Source organism: Panthera onca, chromosome C1 (assembly GCF_046562875.1).
Source record: "Panthera onca isolate mPanOnc1 chromosome C1, mPanOnc1 haplotype 2, whole genome shotgun sequence".
Lineage (NCBI taxonomy): Eukaryota > Metazoa > Chordata > Mammalia > Carnivora > Felidae > Panthera > Panthera onca.
The window spans coordinates 165551916-165569463 of NC_138346.1; the positions used below are offsets into that span (position 1 = coordinate 165551916).

Genomic DNA, 17548 nt, shown 5'->3' on the forward strand with positions numbered 1-17548 from the left:
AAGCTCGTGATGGGTGCATGCACTTCAAATTCAACAATCCGCAGTTATATCTCCATTTTCTGGGAAACAAAATCTCCCCATGGCCCCAGGGCCCTTTAAATTTTACTGTGACTGTTTTCTTAAGAAATTCCTGGAGCAGAGCCTAACTTTTGTGTAGGGGGTTGGCAGCGCTTACATTCGAGGCCCAGGGGACGGTTGGCATAGGGGTTAGCGAGGCGTTTGCACGCGAAGGAAACTTTTGAGGAGTCTTTTGAGGAGCAGCACAGCGGAGGGTCGTGTGAAGTGGGGGGCCCGAGAGTCCTTGAACTCCAGGGCCTCCATGAATCTGGGAAGGGAAAACGGGGATGGCCAAGGCGGCCAGACGTTTGTGGAGGTCCACAGCTCCCGACCTCTCTACTTTGGCGGCCCGGACACGGCACTGATTCTGCGGCCGAAGCTGAGAACAGCCAGGGTGCCTGGGCCAGAGGGAGGGCCAGGGCCGGAGGAAGGAGTCAGGGGCCGCCGCCGCCCCGCCCGTCGGGCTGTCCGCCCCGCCCACCCCGAGCGAGGCGGAGCCGGCGCCCGGAGGAGCAGGAGGAGGAGGAGAGGTCGGAGCCGTCTCCAGGAGCCCTTAGAGACCGAGTCCCCGGCGGCGGCGGCGGGGGGAGCGCACCGGCAGGCGAGTAGGCACCGAACGGCGGGCGCAGGTGGCGAGTCTGGTCCCCGCGGGCACAGGGGCGCAGCGCGGGGCGTCGGCCGGCCAGTTCGGGGGCCGCCTCCGAGTTCCCAGTGCTGGGAAGCGAGATGGAGGGAGGGAACGGAGGAAGGAAGGAAGGAGGGAAGAGTGTCCTGGAGGGCGGGGACTGGTCGGGGCCCTGGGCCCCGGAGAAGGGGATGGGGGAGGGAGGGCGAGGGACGCCGAGACCCAGAGACGGACTGCGCGCCCGCCCTCGACGGGCGGCGGCCGGGAGCCGCGGAAAGCGGGGGCCCCAGGGAGCTACGGCTGGGGACGAGGCCCCGGGATGGGGGCGGGAGCGGGAGGAAAGGTCTCGCCCTCGCCCGCGTCCTCGCCGCCCCGCGGCCGTGCGCCCCGCGCCCGGTTGTGGTTGGAGGCTCCGGTGTTCCCAGCCCTTCCTTGCGGCGGTGCCAGGCTCTGGAGGCGGGCAGGCATCTGGGGGCGACTGGGGCGCCACGCCCCTCTTCCCTACTTTCTTCCGGCTCTTTCTTGGGACTAGCGGGCGGGCGAGCAGCCCCGGAACCCGCTCGCCGCTGGGTCTAGCGGGGAGATAGCGGGTCGGGGGGGAGAACCCACCTCACATGTTCCGCGAGGGACCCCCAGCAGTGAGTGGCTCCGAGACGCTATTTGCAGGTGGTATGGGGAGGTCGAGGCTCACGAGTCTTGGGTGATTTTTTTTTTTTTTTTTAAAGCATTGTCGGGACATTTATTGCGTGGATCGGGGTGACTTATTTTTCCCCTTAATTTTATCTGGGGCATATCAGTTAAAACTAATTTTAAAACGCTGTCACTAAAGTCGTCGGACTTGTCCCTCGCCTTATGTTTGTGCCTTGTAAACTTAAACCATTCATAACTTTCACAGAAGAACTCATGGTTCTTGTTAAATCACCGCCGTGGAGTGAAACTTTGGACAACTGGAAATCTAAGAGAAGAAACTGATGAGGCCTGTTATCTTGTAGTCACCCTTGACCGGGCGTGGTTGTATACAAACAAGGTTATAGAGAAGGAAATGGGCAAAAACTGGAGAGAAGGCAGATCCCCTGCGCCCACGTGTCGGGGCACGTTTAATGGCTGCTCCAAGTGGAAACAAACAGGGAATTTATTAAGACCTTGTGGAGTTGGACAAACTTCACATGATTAGCTTCCTTCCCATCAGTTATTTCCTCTCCTCCCCTGCTGTCTTTGCGGACACTGTTTATATTTCCTGGGGCTGTTGTAGCTTGGTCTGAATGGATTGTCTATAATGAATCTTTTGGATGTTGTCAGAGTCAGGGTCTGTGTCTGTGTGTTCTCTACTTTTAAAAGCGGAGTTCGGCTTTGTTTTCAAAGTGCTGGTCACCACACTGCACCATTGCTGGTGTTTCTGGGCTCTGCGTGTAAACTATCCCAGGATGGCGGCCCTTACCTAGGAGAACCAGGAAGGCAGGCAACGCAAGAATGACGGGGTCGGGTATTACTATTGCCAAAACAATCACATTCAAGTAAAGAGCTGTTTGGTTTGTTTTTTTTTTTTTTTTTTTTTTTAGGCCAAATTTTATGTATTAACAAGCTCCCCCCCTTTTTTTTTTCAATAAACAAACATGATTTACACACACATAATTTTTAAAAGTAATCAAACATGTTACAGACTCTTCAATGACAAAAGGACTTTGGGATCAAATGTTTAGTCCCTTTGCTTCCCTAACAGTTAACTAGCACCATAAAATGCTGGTTTAAGTCCAAAAAATGGTGAACAGTCTAACGATGGTGTTTTTGTAAAACCATGTAAGAAATGTTGTATTTACTGTGTTTAACCCAGGTAATTCACTAGTTATTGAACCCCGACAGCATTTAAGTTTCTGTAGAAATACATACAAATGTGAATCTGTTTCACAAGAGACTGAAAAGATTAATATAAAGAGAGCAAGCTCCGGTCTCATTTGGAAGATTAGCTCTCTAACAACAAGATTCGAGGTATTGGGCTTGTATTGTCACTTGTTGAAGGACATGGGTGGTTTGTCAAGTTGTGACAGCAAAGAGGCTCAGTCAAAACACTTGAGGAAGTGGTTAGCTAATACCAGATTAATTTTGTTTGTTTTTTATGTTGAAAATCTCTCTGAGACCAAAAAGAACTAAAAATTTCAAATTTAGAATTAAGTAATTTATTGCTGGATAAATTGTAGGATTTGTTTTGGGTGTTGTTTTTGTTTTTTTAAGTTTTGTATGTCAGCTCAAGCTTAATTTAGGGAGGTAAGTTGTGGAAGTCAACATTTTTGGGGCCTGATTTGGAAGAGAAGCTGTTTCATAGTGATTTGAGGTCTGAGTTCTGGTGTCAGACAGATCTGGGTGGGAATATTAGTTCTTTAACCTTTTCAGTCTGATTTGTATAATGGGGATGATAGTGGTCTCTATCTCAATGATTTTCATGAAAATATATGAAACAGCCTTTGCAAACTTTTTGTACCCAACACAGTTAATGTTCAACATGATGAGATTTTACTTTTCTAGCTTTCTCTAGCAGTAGGCTATTGGACAGATTACAAGATGGTAGTTTGAGCCTTCTGGAAATGCTAGATAAACCTATTTATTTTATTTTTAAACTTTATTTATTTATTTTGAGAGAGAGAGCGCGCACGCGTGGGGGCGTGAATGTGAGTCCGGGAGGGACAGAGAGAGGCAGGCTTGGTGCTGGCAGCATGGAGCCAGACATGGGGCTAGATCTCATGAACCTAGCTGTGACCTGAGCTGAAATCAAGAGGCTTAATTTACTGAGCCACCCAGGGTCCCTGGAGCTATTTTAAATTACAAAGAAGATACCTGATTTTATAGATAGAGCTATCTATCTAAAGGTATAAAATATCTGTGTACATATGTGTGTATGTTTCTACCACAGTGGTATGAATAATTATGATTCATTAAAGTTTTAATTAATTAAAGTTTTAATATGCTTTTAGTGCTAAAATTATAGTCATATAATATTTTTAGAGCCAGGCAGTCAGAAACATTTCATTAATCATATTTTAAATTTAAAGAGTTTATATTTTAAAAAGTTTTGTTTATTAGTCCTGGATAGGAAATTAAACCAGGAACAGAAATATTTATCTTTAACCAAGTATGATTTTTAATTAAAGTATGAAAAAATGTGACCCAAGGGTTTCCAGTTATTTTTCATGTACTGATGCTCAATGCCAACAGATAAGCCATCAGAAGTGTTTAGTACTGATTAGGAGCATTTTGTAAACGTTTTATAAAAGTGTCGTGACCGATTGTAAACTTTTGTGAGAATGAGTGTTCAGCTGATTCAGGGACTCTACTCATCACATTATTGAATCATTTGTGAAATTTAAAAAATGCTTCTATCTTTAAATCAAATCCTTTTAAGCACCTGTTGTTTTGTCCTTAATGTATATCAGGTGCCTGAGGTTGGACTGATTGGAATCGTAGCTCGTGTAACAGATGACTTATCATTTTACTAATTGTACCACAGGGAGGCCGAGATGATGTTTTATAGTATTTTAAAGTAATTGTAAAGCGTACAGTGTTATTATGAATCATTTCTTGCCTATGACATTATACTCTGAACCAGTGAAAGACTTGATTGAATAAATTATTGATTCTTTTCACTCCTACAACATCATAGCATAGAGATGGATTCCTGACTCTTGCTTCTAGGTGTGTAGAGTGTGGGCAAATTGCTTCATCTGTCTCTGCTTCCATGAGGTATTATGAGGGAGAAATGAGTTCATCTGTCTAAAGCATTTAGAACAGAGTCTGTGTTCAACAAATACTAATGGTAAATTATTACTTCCTGAGATTTTCTCTTTTCTAAATGCTATGTAATTAGCACGTATTATTTTTGTAAAAAGGAAAACAACTGTATGAAATTGTAATGTTTCCCCCAAACTTGAAAAAGCTCAGTAATTATAGGGGTGCCTGGGTGGCTCACTCGGTTGAGAGTCGACTTCGGCTCAGGTCATGGTCTCACGGTTCATGAGTTCGACCCCCCACATGGGGCTCTGTGCTGACAGCTCAGAGCCTGGAGCCTGCTTCAGATTCTGTGTCTCCCTCTCTCTTTGCCCCTCCCCTGCTCTCACTCACCCTCTCCCTCTCTCTCTCTCTCTCTCTAAAAATAAAATTAAAAAAATTTTTTTAAAAAGCTCAGTAATTATAAAGTCCTGCCAAACAGTACTTACAAAGTAAGAGAATATGATTAGGTAATTGTCATTGCATTTTTTAAATGTGAAATGGATTGCTACATTAATTTGTTCAACAAATTAATTCTCCTAGATCTCAATGCCATTTTCCTTTCTTATTAGAAACTTAAAAAGGGGCGCCTGGGTGGCTCAGTCGGTTGAGCGGCTGAATTCCGCTCAGGTCATGATCTGGGGGGTCTGTGAGTTTGAGCCCCACGTCAGGCTCTGTGCTGACAGCTCGGAGCCTGGAGCCTGGAGCCTGTTTCGGATTCTGTGTCTCCCTCTCTCTGCCCCTCCCCCGCTCATGCTCTGTCTCTCTGTGTCAAAAATAAACAGTAAAAAAAAAATAAAAAAAAAAACCACGAATCCATGCAGTCTATGTTATGTTAGGTTAAGTAGGGGAAGGGAAGTGTGCACAGTTACAGTGCATTATTAACAATTACAGCTAGGTCAAAAAAAAAAAGATTTATGCAGATGAAGGAAAGTCTAGAAGAAAATACAGACCAATGGATGGTGGGATTCTGGTACTTTCCTACTTTTATTCCCCGTTTCCCCAATGAGTATATATGTAATAAAGTCTACTTGTGTAACAATTACTTGGTAAAAACTCTGGTTTATTAGCTACAAATAGCAGGCTTTTGTTGTTTGAGAAAAAAACACCAGCTTGCATAGCAGTTGAAGATCCTTAAATGTCCAAACCTTTGTAGTGAAAATTGCTTAGCAGTAAAAGGCTGTTTCAGAAGTTCATATAGGTTTATCTTCCTAAGAGGTGTTTGAAATTAAGGACTGCATACAGACCAAGTCTACCAACCTTGACTTCATGGAAATGGTCACTTCTCAGATCTAGGCTCTGCATTGACAAGTTGCATGCCTACAGCACCTTCAGCTGTCAGGTGCCTCCACGATAGTCACAAGGAAGACATAAGTGCACTTAGTTTGGCAGGAAAGTTTGACAGATAAAAAGTATTTAGAGCACAATTGTGTGCTTCCATTTATTGAGCTGTTCTACAGGTGCATCCAGCGAGAGGGCCTGAGGGATGGTGGGGGAGGGGACTGGGAGTTCCATTTAGAAGCTATAAATCAAATCGACAGAAAGATGGGAAGAGGGCTCCTTTTAGGGATGAGTTGACCCACCTGAAGAGAATTATCAGTGCCTTTACATCGGGATTAGCTGTCTTTCAGTCAGAAGGCAAAGCTTCTAAAAATTGCCTCAGAGACCCAGCAGGCCTGAAGTGATCTGTGAAGTCGACCTCTCCCGCGCATGGACTCCCAAAGAGGCCTTGAGTGTACAGATGAAGGAACTGGCCTGCTGAGTCCCATTCTAGAACCACCTCATACCAACAAGGCCCGGCCTCCCCACTGTTCTCTCTTAGGAAGAGTAGTGATCAGGTGGCTTGGACGCAGGGCAGAGGGGAGTGATTTGACTGAAGGTTCCTTCTAGCTGGATTTTTCCATTTATTGCCAAGTCTCTTCAAAATCATTTCTAGTGTCACTTAAACGTTTGGTTTATCACGTCAGGCTTTATTGGGTACCGTAAAAGTGTTTATTGTGAGTGTCTGGTTGTCCTCCTCTGACAAGGAGGGTTTCTGTCTTCTTTTAATGGGTCTGCATTTCAGAAGATTACTGTATGATAAAAATCAGGGTGTTACAGACTGTTAAGACTTTTGATACTTTCAATTCTGCTGGAGAATTAGTAGCTAAAAAAAAATTTCTTGTAGGGCTGCTTAGTGAATCAGTTACTAAGCATCTTCTGTAGTTTTTCACATTCATTGATTATAAGCAGAGACTTACAGAATAGACCACCGTTCTCCTTGCAGTCAATGTCACATGATTGACATAGGCTTCCCCGTCGGTTGATCAAGGAGACTAGTCTACATTCTGGTTTACCTGGGGTGGCGGCATCATAAATGCTCACTGGAGGGGGCTGTGAATCAGTCATCAGCTCTGCACTTGCATTCCTGTATAGAGAGTTCATCCTGAATGGCTGTGTGCAAACCACATGAGCCCATTGGGGGTGGAATCTTAACTTTACCAATATAGAATAATCACGCTTTTATTTAGCGGCAGATGCTATGGGCCAGGATGTCCCTGAGCACTGGACATTAAACCCTAACCCTCCTGGGACCCTTTGACTAAGACCCCCAGCTTGTGGGGACCTCAAATTTGTCTGCTTTTCACAGAAGAATTTCTTGCAGAAGAGCAACACAATTTAGCTCTCAACGTGGGCTAAACAAATCTAAGGATGGAAAGAGGACTCAAAATCCAAAAGCTGCTTGGACTTTATTGAGGCTTAGTAAGGACTTTGTTGATATAAAACCATCACACTGGGTTTATTCAACCTGAATCTCGGGTAAATTGGAAAAATGTTGAAACCAGCAGACTTGATGCCTGTCCTGTACCCAGACTACTGAAACCTTTTGAATTATTAGAGCATGGCCTGTGCATTACACCATGGGGCTTCGCCTGGGTGTATAAGGTCATGACTGGCTGTCAGGGGAGAGTTGGATGCCTGGCCAACTAGCAGAAGGATTGAATTGTGACTTCTTGACAGGGCTGCCTTGAACTCTTGTACACGTTATTCACTGCACAAGAGTGTCTGGCCAAGGAACCAAGTGGGGCTCAAATCTGCTCAAAAAACCATGTGTCCTAGGCTAGAACTGTCTGCCAGGAGGAGGGGGCACTTCCTGATGCCATCAAGTCTGCAAGGCTAGGTCCACTTGGAGGGGTTGCTTTTTTCTAACTCCTGCAAAGGCACAATGTGGCTGCAGTGGCTCTGCCTCTCAAGGGCCTCTTTGGCCACAATAAACTGTAAATGCCATGAGCTGGTAGAGTCTGACATGTAGTAGGTGTTTAATAAATGCCAGTGGAATGAAGGAATAGAACCATGTTCTCTGTAGCATGTGTCAGTGCAGTGCCTGAGCCAGTGTTCTTTTTAAATCAAGTAAAATTGATCGTATCTGCTAGGAAGTGCATGTTCCCTGTGATGGGCTTCTCAGTCTTCCATTCATCATTTCTAAGGGGCAGATCAAGATCAGTATTTGGGGTGTTGTCGACATTCTTTACTGTTAGTAACACTGACAACATGCTCAGTATTGCTGGGGTCCCTGCACCCCTTTCATGATCTACCTGATGAAGGGAATACAGTGGTGACTCCTGGGAATGTGCAAAGGGATCCTTGTTATTTATTGACCAGCTTGGGCCCTCTCCTGGGGGCAGGATGCAGAGGACAGTGGCTGCAGGAGCCTTTGGAACTTACCTGGGAGCAACTGCTTCTCCTGTAAAATGGTTTTTCTAGTTTATGGTAAGACAAGGGAGAGCCTTATTGCTAAAGCTACCAAAACCTAAGGGAGTTTGTCTGTGCCCCCTCTGTGCCAGCTGGCACTTCTTGCATACTTTCTCTTTTACGTTGATCCTTTAGAAAGCAAAGCCTACTCAGAATTAACTTCCTCTTCCTGGCTGCTCTCCCCAGAGGCAGTCCCACTGCAGGTAGGACAGGCCATGTTGAATGGATCAAACTGCTAAGACAGTGGTTCTGAGGATAAGGGTGCTGGTTTGGACTTGGGACTTTAGCCTTCCGAACCTTTATGAAGGGACTACCTAGCTTGTGGGGAAAAAAAAAAAAGTCCACAGGCACAAAACCGTAAATGCCTTTCACATTTGATCTTGGTTAAGTGCAGCCTTCTTCAGGCAAACTCAGATTCCCAAAACAGAAATAGCAGGATTCCCTACCAAATTTCTTACAATTTTTTTTAATGTTCATTTATTTTTGAGAAAGAGAGCGTGAGCAGGGGAGGGGTAGAGAGAGGGAGACCTAGAATCTGAAGCAGGCTCCAGGCTCTGAGCTGTCAGTGCACAGCTGGAAGAGTGGCTCGAACCCTTGAATCATGAGATCATGACCTGAGCTGAAGGCAGATTCTTAACGGACTGAGCTACCCAGATGCCCCCCCTACTGAATTTCTTTAGGTAGTAGACTCACCTATTGCATTTACAGTTATGATTTGATTTTACAAAATTCCAGGAGGCTCAACTTTTCAGGAATATCTCTCTGTTGAATTAAGTAGAATATCCCTATACATGCTTGCCCACCCCCCTTTTTTAAACATAAATCTCTGATGAGCAGCATGCTTCAGCCATTACCGTCCAAATTGAGAAAGCAAATAAATGCCCCCGGCACATTGCCTGGGAGGTAATCTTAGTGTTTCTGTCTTTACCTCCCATTTGCCTGCAGTTCTCTGACTTTCTTCTGGCTGTAATAAATAGCAGGGGCCTCAGGGACACCCCACGCCCAGCAGGTGATGCAAAACAGGGCGGAGATCACCCTCTCCAGGCTCCCCGTGCTCACCTGAACTCTGGACCAAGGTTTCTTTCATTTACTGTTGTCCCCGTGAGAACTCTCTGCCTCAGTCAAGATTTCCCAGACACCTTCTGTGCTGAACTCCTACTTAGCTTTGTGCCTTCCAGGCTGGTCTTGTCTTCTTCCTCACACTCCTGTGAAAAATGGCTTATATAGCCTCTTCATTTTTTAAAAAATAGGTCATGTATTTATATGGTCCCGCAAACCCTCACAACCATATATAAACACTGAGAAACCTTGCTGCACCCCTTCCCCATCCAAGTCTTTCCCACACTCTATAGGTTGTAACTTGTAAATATAGCAAATAAAAATATGTGTGTATATGTGTGTGTGTGTGTGTGTGTGTGTGTGTGTGTGTGTGTGTGTATATTTGAATTAGGGGTGCCTGGCTGTCTCAGTCAGTAGACCACGCAGCTCTCAATCTAGGGTTGGAGGTTCGAGCCCCACAGTGTGTGTAGAGATTACTTAAAAATAAAATCATTAAAAATATATATAAATAAATAAATTACCAGTATGTCCTGGAGATCTCTCTCTTAGCACATTATTTTGCCACTGTGTGGACATACCATAGTTTATTCATCCAATCCCCTGTTGCTGGACTTTTGGATTATTTCCAACCTTTTGCTATTACAAGCAGTGCTGCAACAAATAAAGGTGTACTGGGTCATCTTGCCTGTGTGCAGGTGCACCTAAAGGACGGGTTCCCAGAGGCCGGTCTGCTGAATCAAAGGGCCCTTCCATCCCCCTCTGGAACGGTTGGCTCACTTTGCCTTCTCACCGGCAATTCTCTGGATGGTCTTTTACCCCACAGCCCCACCAGCAGGAAGTCTGTTGGCTCTGGGGCGCCTGGGTGGCTCGGTTGTTCAGGTGTCTGAATTCGGCTCAGGTTATGATCTCACGGTTCATGGGTTCAAGCCCCGCGTCGGGCTCTGTGCTGACAGCTCAGAGCCTGGAGCCTACTTCGGATTCTGTGTCTGCCTCTCCCATGCTCATGCTGTCTGTCTGTCAGTAATAAATGTTAAAAAACAACAACAAAAAAGAAGCGTGTCAGCTCTATTTTTGCTAATCTGGTTGGTGAGAAATGGTAACTTGGAGTTGTTTAAATTCTTCGGGTTATGAGTGAGGTGGTGGTTTGGGGCCATTGGTACATTTTCCCCTGTGCACTGTCCATCCTGCTGTGGGCATTTCTTGACCTTTCCTCCGGAAGCAAGCCTCTGTCAAAATCTCTTAAATACAGACTTAAGAATGTGATGGCTCTTTTGGGCCTAAGGGTAGAGGGGGCTGCCAAATTGTCAGTGCAAAATTGAGAGAAGTGGAAAGTAGGGTTTTATGCCAGTTGCTAATGTCTGATTTATAAATAGTTTTCGGCTAATGGTATTATTAAACTGGGGCTTCTCCAAAACCATTATAAGGATGATCTTCTAGTCTAGAATTTGTCTCAAACAAAAACAAGAGAAGAGATTGAGAATACATAAATTCCAATGGTATTTCCTGCAAGATCTTTTAAGAAATGTAGAATTTTCTATTTATATGTTTCACCTGAAAGGCCCTACGTGTCACATTTTTTTTGTTTCCCTGCTGAATTGGGCTCCTGTTCTTCCTTTGACTTCAGCATCAGAGAGCTGTCTACTCTATGTCCGAAGTGAAAGAGAAGAGGGAAGGACCGCGTAAGAAGACCAGCTGGAGTTCAGGATTTGACGAGAGGCGGGGGGTTGGAATTGCACAGATTCGCCCCTCTTCTGGAGGTGCTCTTTCAGTCAGCTCTGGGGATGAGGATATGTTAACAGAAAAGTAATTGTCATCTTTTAAAAAATGAAATCCATCAAAAGAGAAAAATCGTGGTTTAGCAAAAAGATGAGTGTGGGTTTTTTGGTTTGCTTGTAGAAATTCATATGAGGCAGTCCTGTGTATCTCTATCAAAAAAAAAAGAGGGAAAAGCCAAACAAACCCCACATCAGCAATAAACTCTCTTCCCCAGAGTTCACACATTTAGTAGAGGCCCATGGAAGCTCCAGAAAGGAGGACCTGCTCCTCCGGGGCCCCCTTGTTACTGCCTGAGTATGTCAATTTCTCTGGATGCTTTTTATTTTTCCTTCCAGTGCTTCTTTCTGTTGCGTTAATGCTGGCCTCCCCAACTATAGTGTTAGCTCCATAGGACAGGCTCTTGGTTTGCTGTTCTGTCCCCAGGACCTAGAAGGTTACCTAGCACCTTAAGGTGTTCCATCAACAGTAGGTGATAAATGATGCACATTAAATGGGCACATACCTTCTGGACCTGGCTGGGTCTCTGCAGTCAACCATGGTAGAGGTCCCATGTCAGACATGGGCCTGGCATGGGCAGGGGCGGTGGCATGTGAGCCATTCCTGGCCTGGTCCTCCAGCAGGATTCTTTAGCCCTTATGTGATCTCTGACAGCGTGCGTGATGGTTGAGAGCTCAAGCTTGCAGTCTGAATAACCTGGGCAAGTCACCTGACTTCTCAGAGCCTCTGTTTGCAAAATAGAGATAATAACACCATATTTCATCAAATTCGAGATGCCATCAATTATGAGACATGCTATTCTGTGTGCCAATAAGAAAAAAAATTGCTGCTGATTCAACTCTAACCCACATCAACCATTATCAACCTTAAGGCTATTACTTTTCTGTGGCTGCTATAATAGATTACTACAAATGTAACAGCTTAAAACAACACACATGTATTGTCTCCTAGTTCTGTAGGTCAGAAGTTGGCAAGGGTTTGGCTTGTTGCTTTGGGTTTTACAAGTCCTGAGTCTTATTGAGAGGTTCTGGGAAGAATCCATTTGCAGGGTCATTGAGGTTGTTGGTAGAATCCAGTTCCTTGCAGTTGTCAGACTCCTTGCTGGCTGCCAGCTGGGGGGCCACCCTCAGCTCTTAGAGACCTCTCTCTGGTCCTTGCACTTGTACCCTGCATCTCAGAGCCAGCAGTAGCATGACAAGTCCTTCTCATGCCCAGAATCTCTCTGAGGCCTCCTTCTGCTCCATGTTTGCCTCCATTCAGAGAAAGTTCTCTGCTTTCAAGGGTTCATTTGATTTAATTGGGCCCACCTGGATAATCCAGAGTATTTCCCCCCCCCCCCCCCATATTAAGGTCTGTAACCTACCTTAATTATAGCTGTGAAGTCCCTTTTGCCATGTAGTATAATATATTCACAGGTTCCAAGGATTTGGACATAGCCATCTTTGGGGGACCATTCTGCCTACTCAAAGAGCCATCCCAATGTCAGGGATGTAAACAGAATATGCTTCCTAGAATTGATGAAATACTATCTTTAGCTCAGGAATAAAGGAGCTACTGATATATATATAAACATTCAGTGTGTTAATAGTAAGGGCTCAAGTATTAAGGATTGTTGTTGTAATTAGTATTAGGATCATAGTGCTCACATTAAAGCTATCTTTAATTTCAGTTGAAGTTATTCACACAGTTAAATGCATTTGGAGCTGATTGGGAGAAGATAGTGTTCCAGCAGGTAATTTGATGCCGATGATGTTCATTTGCTAGGAGCTTTACATGCACTTATTCTCACCTTGCCGAATACTGGCTCCGTTTACAGGCAAGGAAGCAAGTTCTGAGAGGTTGAATACCACTTAAGAGCTCAGTAGCAAGTGGTGGTGGCATCTTGCTCTGAAGCCCGGTCTGTCTGAGGTCTGCGCTCTTCCTGGCGCATGCTCCCTGTCCCACAGTCCCTGGTGGGACCATGTGAAAAGTACAACAGGGAGAGGTGGCCACCAGGTTTGTGGGCTGGAGGGGGTGGTTTCCTGGAAAGGGAAGGAACACAGAGGAAGAGACAGTGCCCTGTGACATGTCTGTCTTGTACTCAGATGTTTCTTTGCTAAGAATGATTTAGCTCATTGAGGACAAAGGTTCTGTCCTTTCATCGTTTTTTCAGTTTTTAGTAAGTACAAAAATGATCTTTTTTCATTGAACAGATATTTATCAATTACCTTCTCTGGAGATACAGCTATGAATAATACTGTGATTTATAATAAGAAATACATATATGGTTCATCGGTCCTGGCACTAAATTCCTACAGTTCTTGGATTTTTTTAAGTGATGAGAGTGATAAACATTCTTTTGTTGTGTTAATGAGGTGACTTTTGGGCCCACCCATAGGCTGGGGGCTGGTTACCAGAGGAATGAACCCCTAATTACAAAGTGGGAACTTACCCTCCCAGAGGAGGAGAAAGGCTGGAGTTTGAATCAGTCACCAGCGGACAGTGATTTGATCAATTGTGTCTATGCAATGAAACCTCCATAAAAACCCAAAAGGAGGAGGTGAAGATAGCTTCTGGTTAGTGAACACCTGGAGATGCAGGGAGAAGACCACGCCTGGGAAGCTCAGTGCCCTCTCCCCACGCTTTGCCCAATGCGTCTCTTCCATCTGGCTGTTCCTGAGTTATGGCCTTTTATAATAAACCAGGGAGGTAGTAAGTAGAAGGAGTTGAGTTCTGCGAGCCATTCTCACACATTAACCAAACACAGGGAGGGGGTCGTGGAAACCCTGGATCTGTAGCCGGTGGTTTAGAAGCACAGGCGACAACCTGGGCTTGAGACTGGCGTCAGAAGTGGCAGGCCGGGGTGGGGTGGGGTGGGGTGGGGCGGTCTTGTGGGACCAAACCCTTAATGTGTGGGGTCTGGTGCTATCTCAGGTAGATAGCGTGAGAATTGAGTTGAGTTATGGAACACTCAGCTGGTGTTGAGAATTGCTTTCTGATGTGGATCCCCCTTCTTCCCCTGTGAACTGGAATTGGTGACCAGAACCCTTTTATATACTGTGTGTGATTTTCAAAGGGAGATAAGTTTAGCATTGGGGAATTTCTGCTTTTTAAACTATTTTAAGTGTAACCAGGACAAAGGGGGAAAAAAGGAGAAGAGTGGTTTAGCAGAATGGGAGTAAAAGTAGTTGCTACCTGAATTCAATAAACTACTCTAAGATTGCCGTCTCTAGAATTTTCCCAAGGTGTAAGTGCAGATTGTCTATCTTAGGCACTTGAAATTCAGGTAAACATTGTTGAAAACCAATATTATCATCTGCTCAAAACCTGCTTTTCTTCCTGCCCTTTCTTTCCTTCTTTATTTCTTTTTTAAAGTTTATTTATTTTGGGAGAGAGAGGGAAAGCAAGCAGGGGAAGGGCAGAGAGAGGGAGAGAGAGAGTCCCAAGCAGGTTCCGTGCTGTCAGCGCAGAGCTCAACATAGGGCTCTATCCCATGAACCATGAGATCATGACCTGAGCTGAAATCAAGAGTCGGAAACTTAATCAGCTGAGCCACCCAGTTGCCCCTCTTCTTGCCTTTTCTAATTCGACTCAAGACTTATTCATCCACCCAGGATGCCAGGCTCTGAACCAAGTCATCTGGAACCCCTCTCTCCTCCTCACCTACCTCCAGTTTAGATACTCTTGGGTCCTACCAATGCCTGCTGCATCTGCTTCCTGACCAGCCCACATGCCTGCCCTTTACCCCCACTGCCTCTCACCTGGATGGTTGCTATGGCTTCGAACTGACCTCGACCCTTCACACTGCTACCAGTGGAGTAAGTAAAACTTCAATCTGAATATGTCACTTCCTATCTAGCAGCTCCCCAAAGGTATCACAGTCCAGCAGTTAAGTGTTCATACTGTCTAGGTTCAAGGCCTGGCTATGTTTCTTACAAGCTTTGGAATCTCAGAAGAATTCTTTATTCACTTTGTATCTCCATTTCCCATCCCCAAAATGGGAGTGGTAGTAGCACCTACCAAACAGATAGGTTTGTGGAATTGAAATGAATTACTCTGTGTGGAGCAGAAAGCGCTCAGTGAACACTGTTCTCCCCCAGTCCTCGATAGCTGGAGTTCACCTTTCCTGTTGCCCCCGGCCCCACCCAGTGCCATGCAGGACTTGGTCTTCGGACGGAGCTCTCTGTTGATGAGCCATAGCTAGCGAGGTTCACATGTGCACAGTACGTATTTAGGCATTTGCGTAGCAATTTGCCAGTCATTTTAGGTCTCTTGAATCTGATGAAAAAAAATTGGGACCTGCATTTTATATTTCATTTTTCTAAGAGTTCATTTTTAGTGTATTTTATCAAAGTATTGGTCCATGATGAATTGGAAGTAAAACCAAAAATCTGATCTCTCACCACAGATAGTTTGAGAAGCACTACTGTGTTCCCACATGCCCTCTTAGTTGATTCACTCACACTGACCAGGTTACTCTTACTCACTGTGTAGCCTTAAATCTCTCTGAATTTCTTCCCATCCTTTCCTCTGCCTAGGGTTTATTACATATTTATTAAGCACCTAATTAAGTGCCAGTCTCTGGGGACATAAGGATGAATAAGATATGCCTCTACTTTTGAAAAAGTTTCCCTCAAACTACCCAGTGAATTCCTGCCTGTCTTTTGAAATCTAGCATAATTTCCATAATTTCATTCTTTCACCCACTGAGAAAACATTTATTACATACCAACAGAGGCATTACATCCCATTACGAGGCACTTGCTATCTGCTATTCCTGCCCTTAAGGATCACAAGCCAATGGGGGAGACAGACACAAGACGAATAAACAAATAACAGTGATGGGATAGGAATGTTCCACAGCATCATAAGTAGAGAAGTGTGGAGGGGCAGAGGAAGGTGTGCCTGGCTTCCTTGGCCTGGCTAAGGGGGGATGAGGAAGTCAGAATGGTTTCACAGTTAGAGTAAGTATGGCATCATCAAAGATGAAGATCAGGTCTTGAGGTCAAGCTCAGGGCTAAAACCCAGCTCTGCCACTCACTAGTCATATGACTTTGACCACATCTCTGTCTCTTCAGCTTGCTATGACAATACCATGGACAAGGTGACTTATAAATGGCAAATGTATTCCTCACAGTTCTGAAGGCTGGGAGGGCCAAGATTAAGACACTGGCAGGTTCAGTGTCTGATGAGGACCTGCTTTCTGGTTCATAGACAGCTGTCTTCTCACTGAGTCCTCAGGCCAGAAGATGGGGAGCTCTCCAGGGTCTCTTTTAGAAGAGCATTGAATCCCATTCATGAAGCCTCCACCCTTGTGACCTAATCACCTCCCAAAGGCCCCACCTCCAAGTAAGGTGGCATTGGGTTTAGGATTTCAGTGTGAATTTTGAGGGGACACATACATTCTGACCATAACATGCTCTGAACTTCAGGCTCCTCATCTGTAAAATCGGGGCAACAGTACCTGTATATCTCACAAGGGTGTTTTGAGGCTCACCTGAAATTATTATAGACACAGTGTACCTGGAACATGTACAATTCCATAAATGTTGGATGCTGTCACCTTTTTGCTCTCTGCCGTCCTCTCTGGACATTTAAATTTTCTCTTGTGTGGGTTTCCAGAAGCATACTGTTAAACTCATTATGACATTGAATTATGGAGCTTTACCTGCCAATGACAGGCACTGTCCAGTGCACAGAAGATTCAATGTTTAGGGAATTTCTATTAAAATCCAACTTTGAGGGTGTCTTTCCAAAAGCTTTGCGAGGAGTCTGGTTGTTATGGACTGAATGTTTAGGTTCCCTCCAAAATCCGGATGTTGAAATCCTAACTCCTAATACCAAGATAATGGTATTAGGAGGTGAGGCCTTTGGGAAGTGATGAGGTCATGGGGGCAGCTCCTATCCCCATAGGATTAGGTGTCTTGCTCCTGCAACCATGTGAGGACACAATGAGAAGATGGCCATTTTTGAACCTCACCGAATCTGCTAGCAACCTTAATTTTGGACTCCTAGTCTCCATAACTCTGAGAAATAAATGTTTGTTGTTTAAGCCACTCAGTCTATGGTATTTGTGCTCCACAGCACTCGTCCAACATTAATTTCCACTTTATAGATAGGGAAACTGAGGCTCTTTTTATAACATTGGTATTACTTGCCCTGGATCACGGAGTTAGCTAAGGGCAGAAGTGAGATTAGAACCCCACAACTCTTGTTTTCCTATTTTGTGCAGTCTCGTCAAATCTACCTCAAGAGCAGGAGTCTGTCTGGGTGCTCTCCAGGCTCAGAACCGCGTATCACCGCCTGTCCTGGGATGGTTGAGTGGGCAGGAACAAGGCTTGGAGAGGCCTCAGGACACACCCTCTCTCCCCACCTGACTGGCTCACTGCTGCCCCACTGGTATTTATGGGTCACACCCTTCAGGGTGAGGGCTTACCTGGAAACCTGGGGTGGAGGTTGGAGGACAGAGGCGTCCTGAGCTGGAAGCAGGAGGCTGCAGGGGACTGGAAGGAGAAGGGGGACCTTGCATAGGAGTGAGTGATCTGTAAGGAAGGCAATGGAGCTAAG

At 45.2% G+C, this 17548-nt stretch overlaps 1 protein-coding gene across 2 annotated transcripts in view; it reads left to right on the forward strand.

Annotated features, from left to right (window-relative positions):
* The first annotated feature begins 246 nt into the window (after positions 1-246).
* GNG12 (G protein subunit gamma 12) overlaps positions 247-17548 on the forward strand; it is a 126957-nt gene continuing 109655 nt past the window's right edge. Inside the window, exon 1 of one of the 2 annotated variants that reach the window (XM_060623131.3) lies at positions 247-686. The gene's annotated coding sequence lies outside the window, so the exon portion shown is untranslated. The remainder of the gene's footprint in view (positions 687-17548) is intronic. The other variant, XM_060623133.3, reaches the window with a different exon arrangement.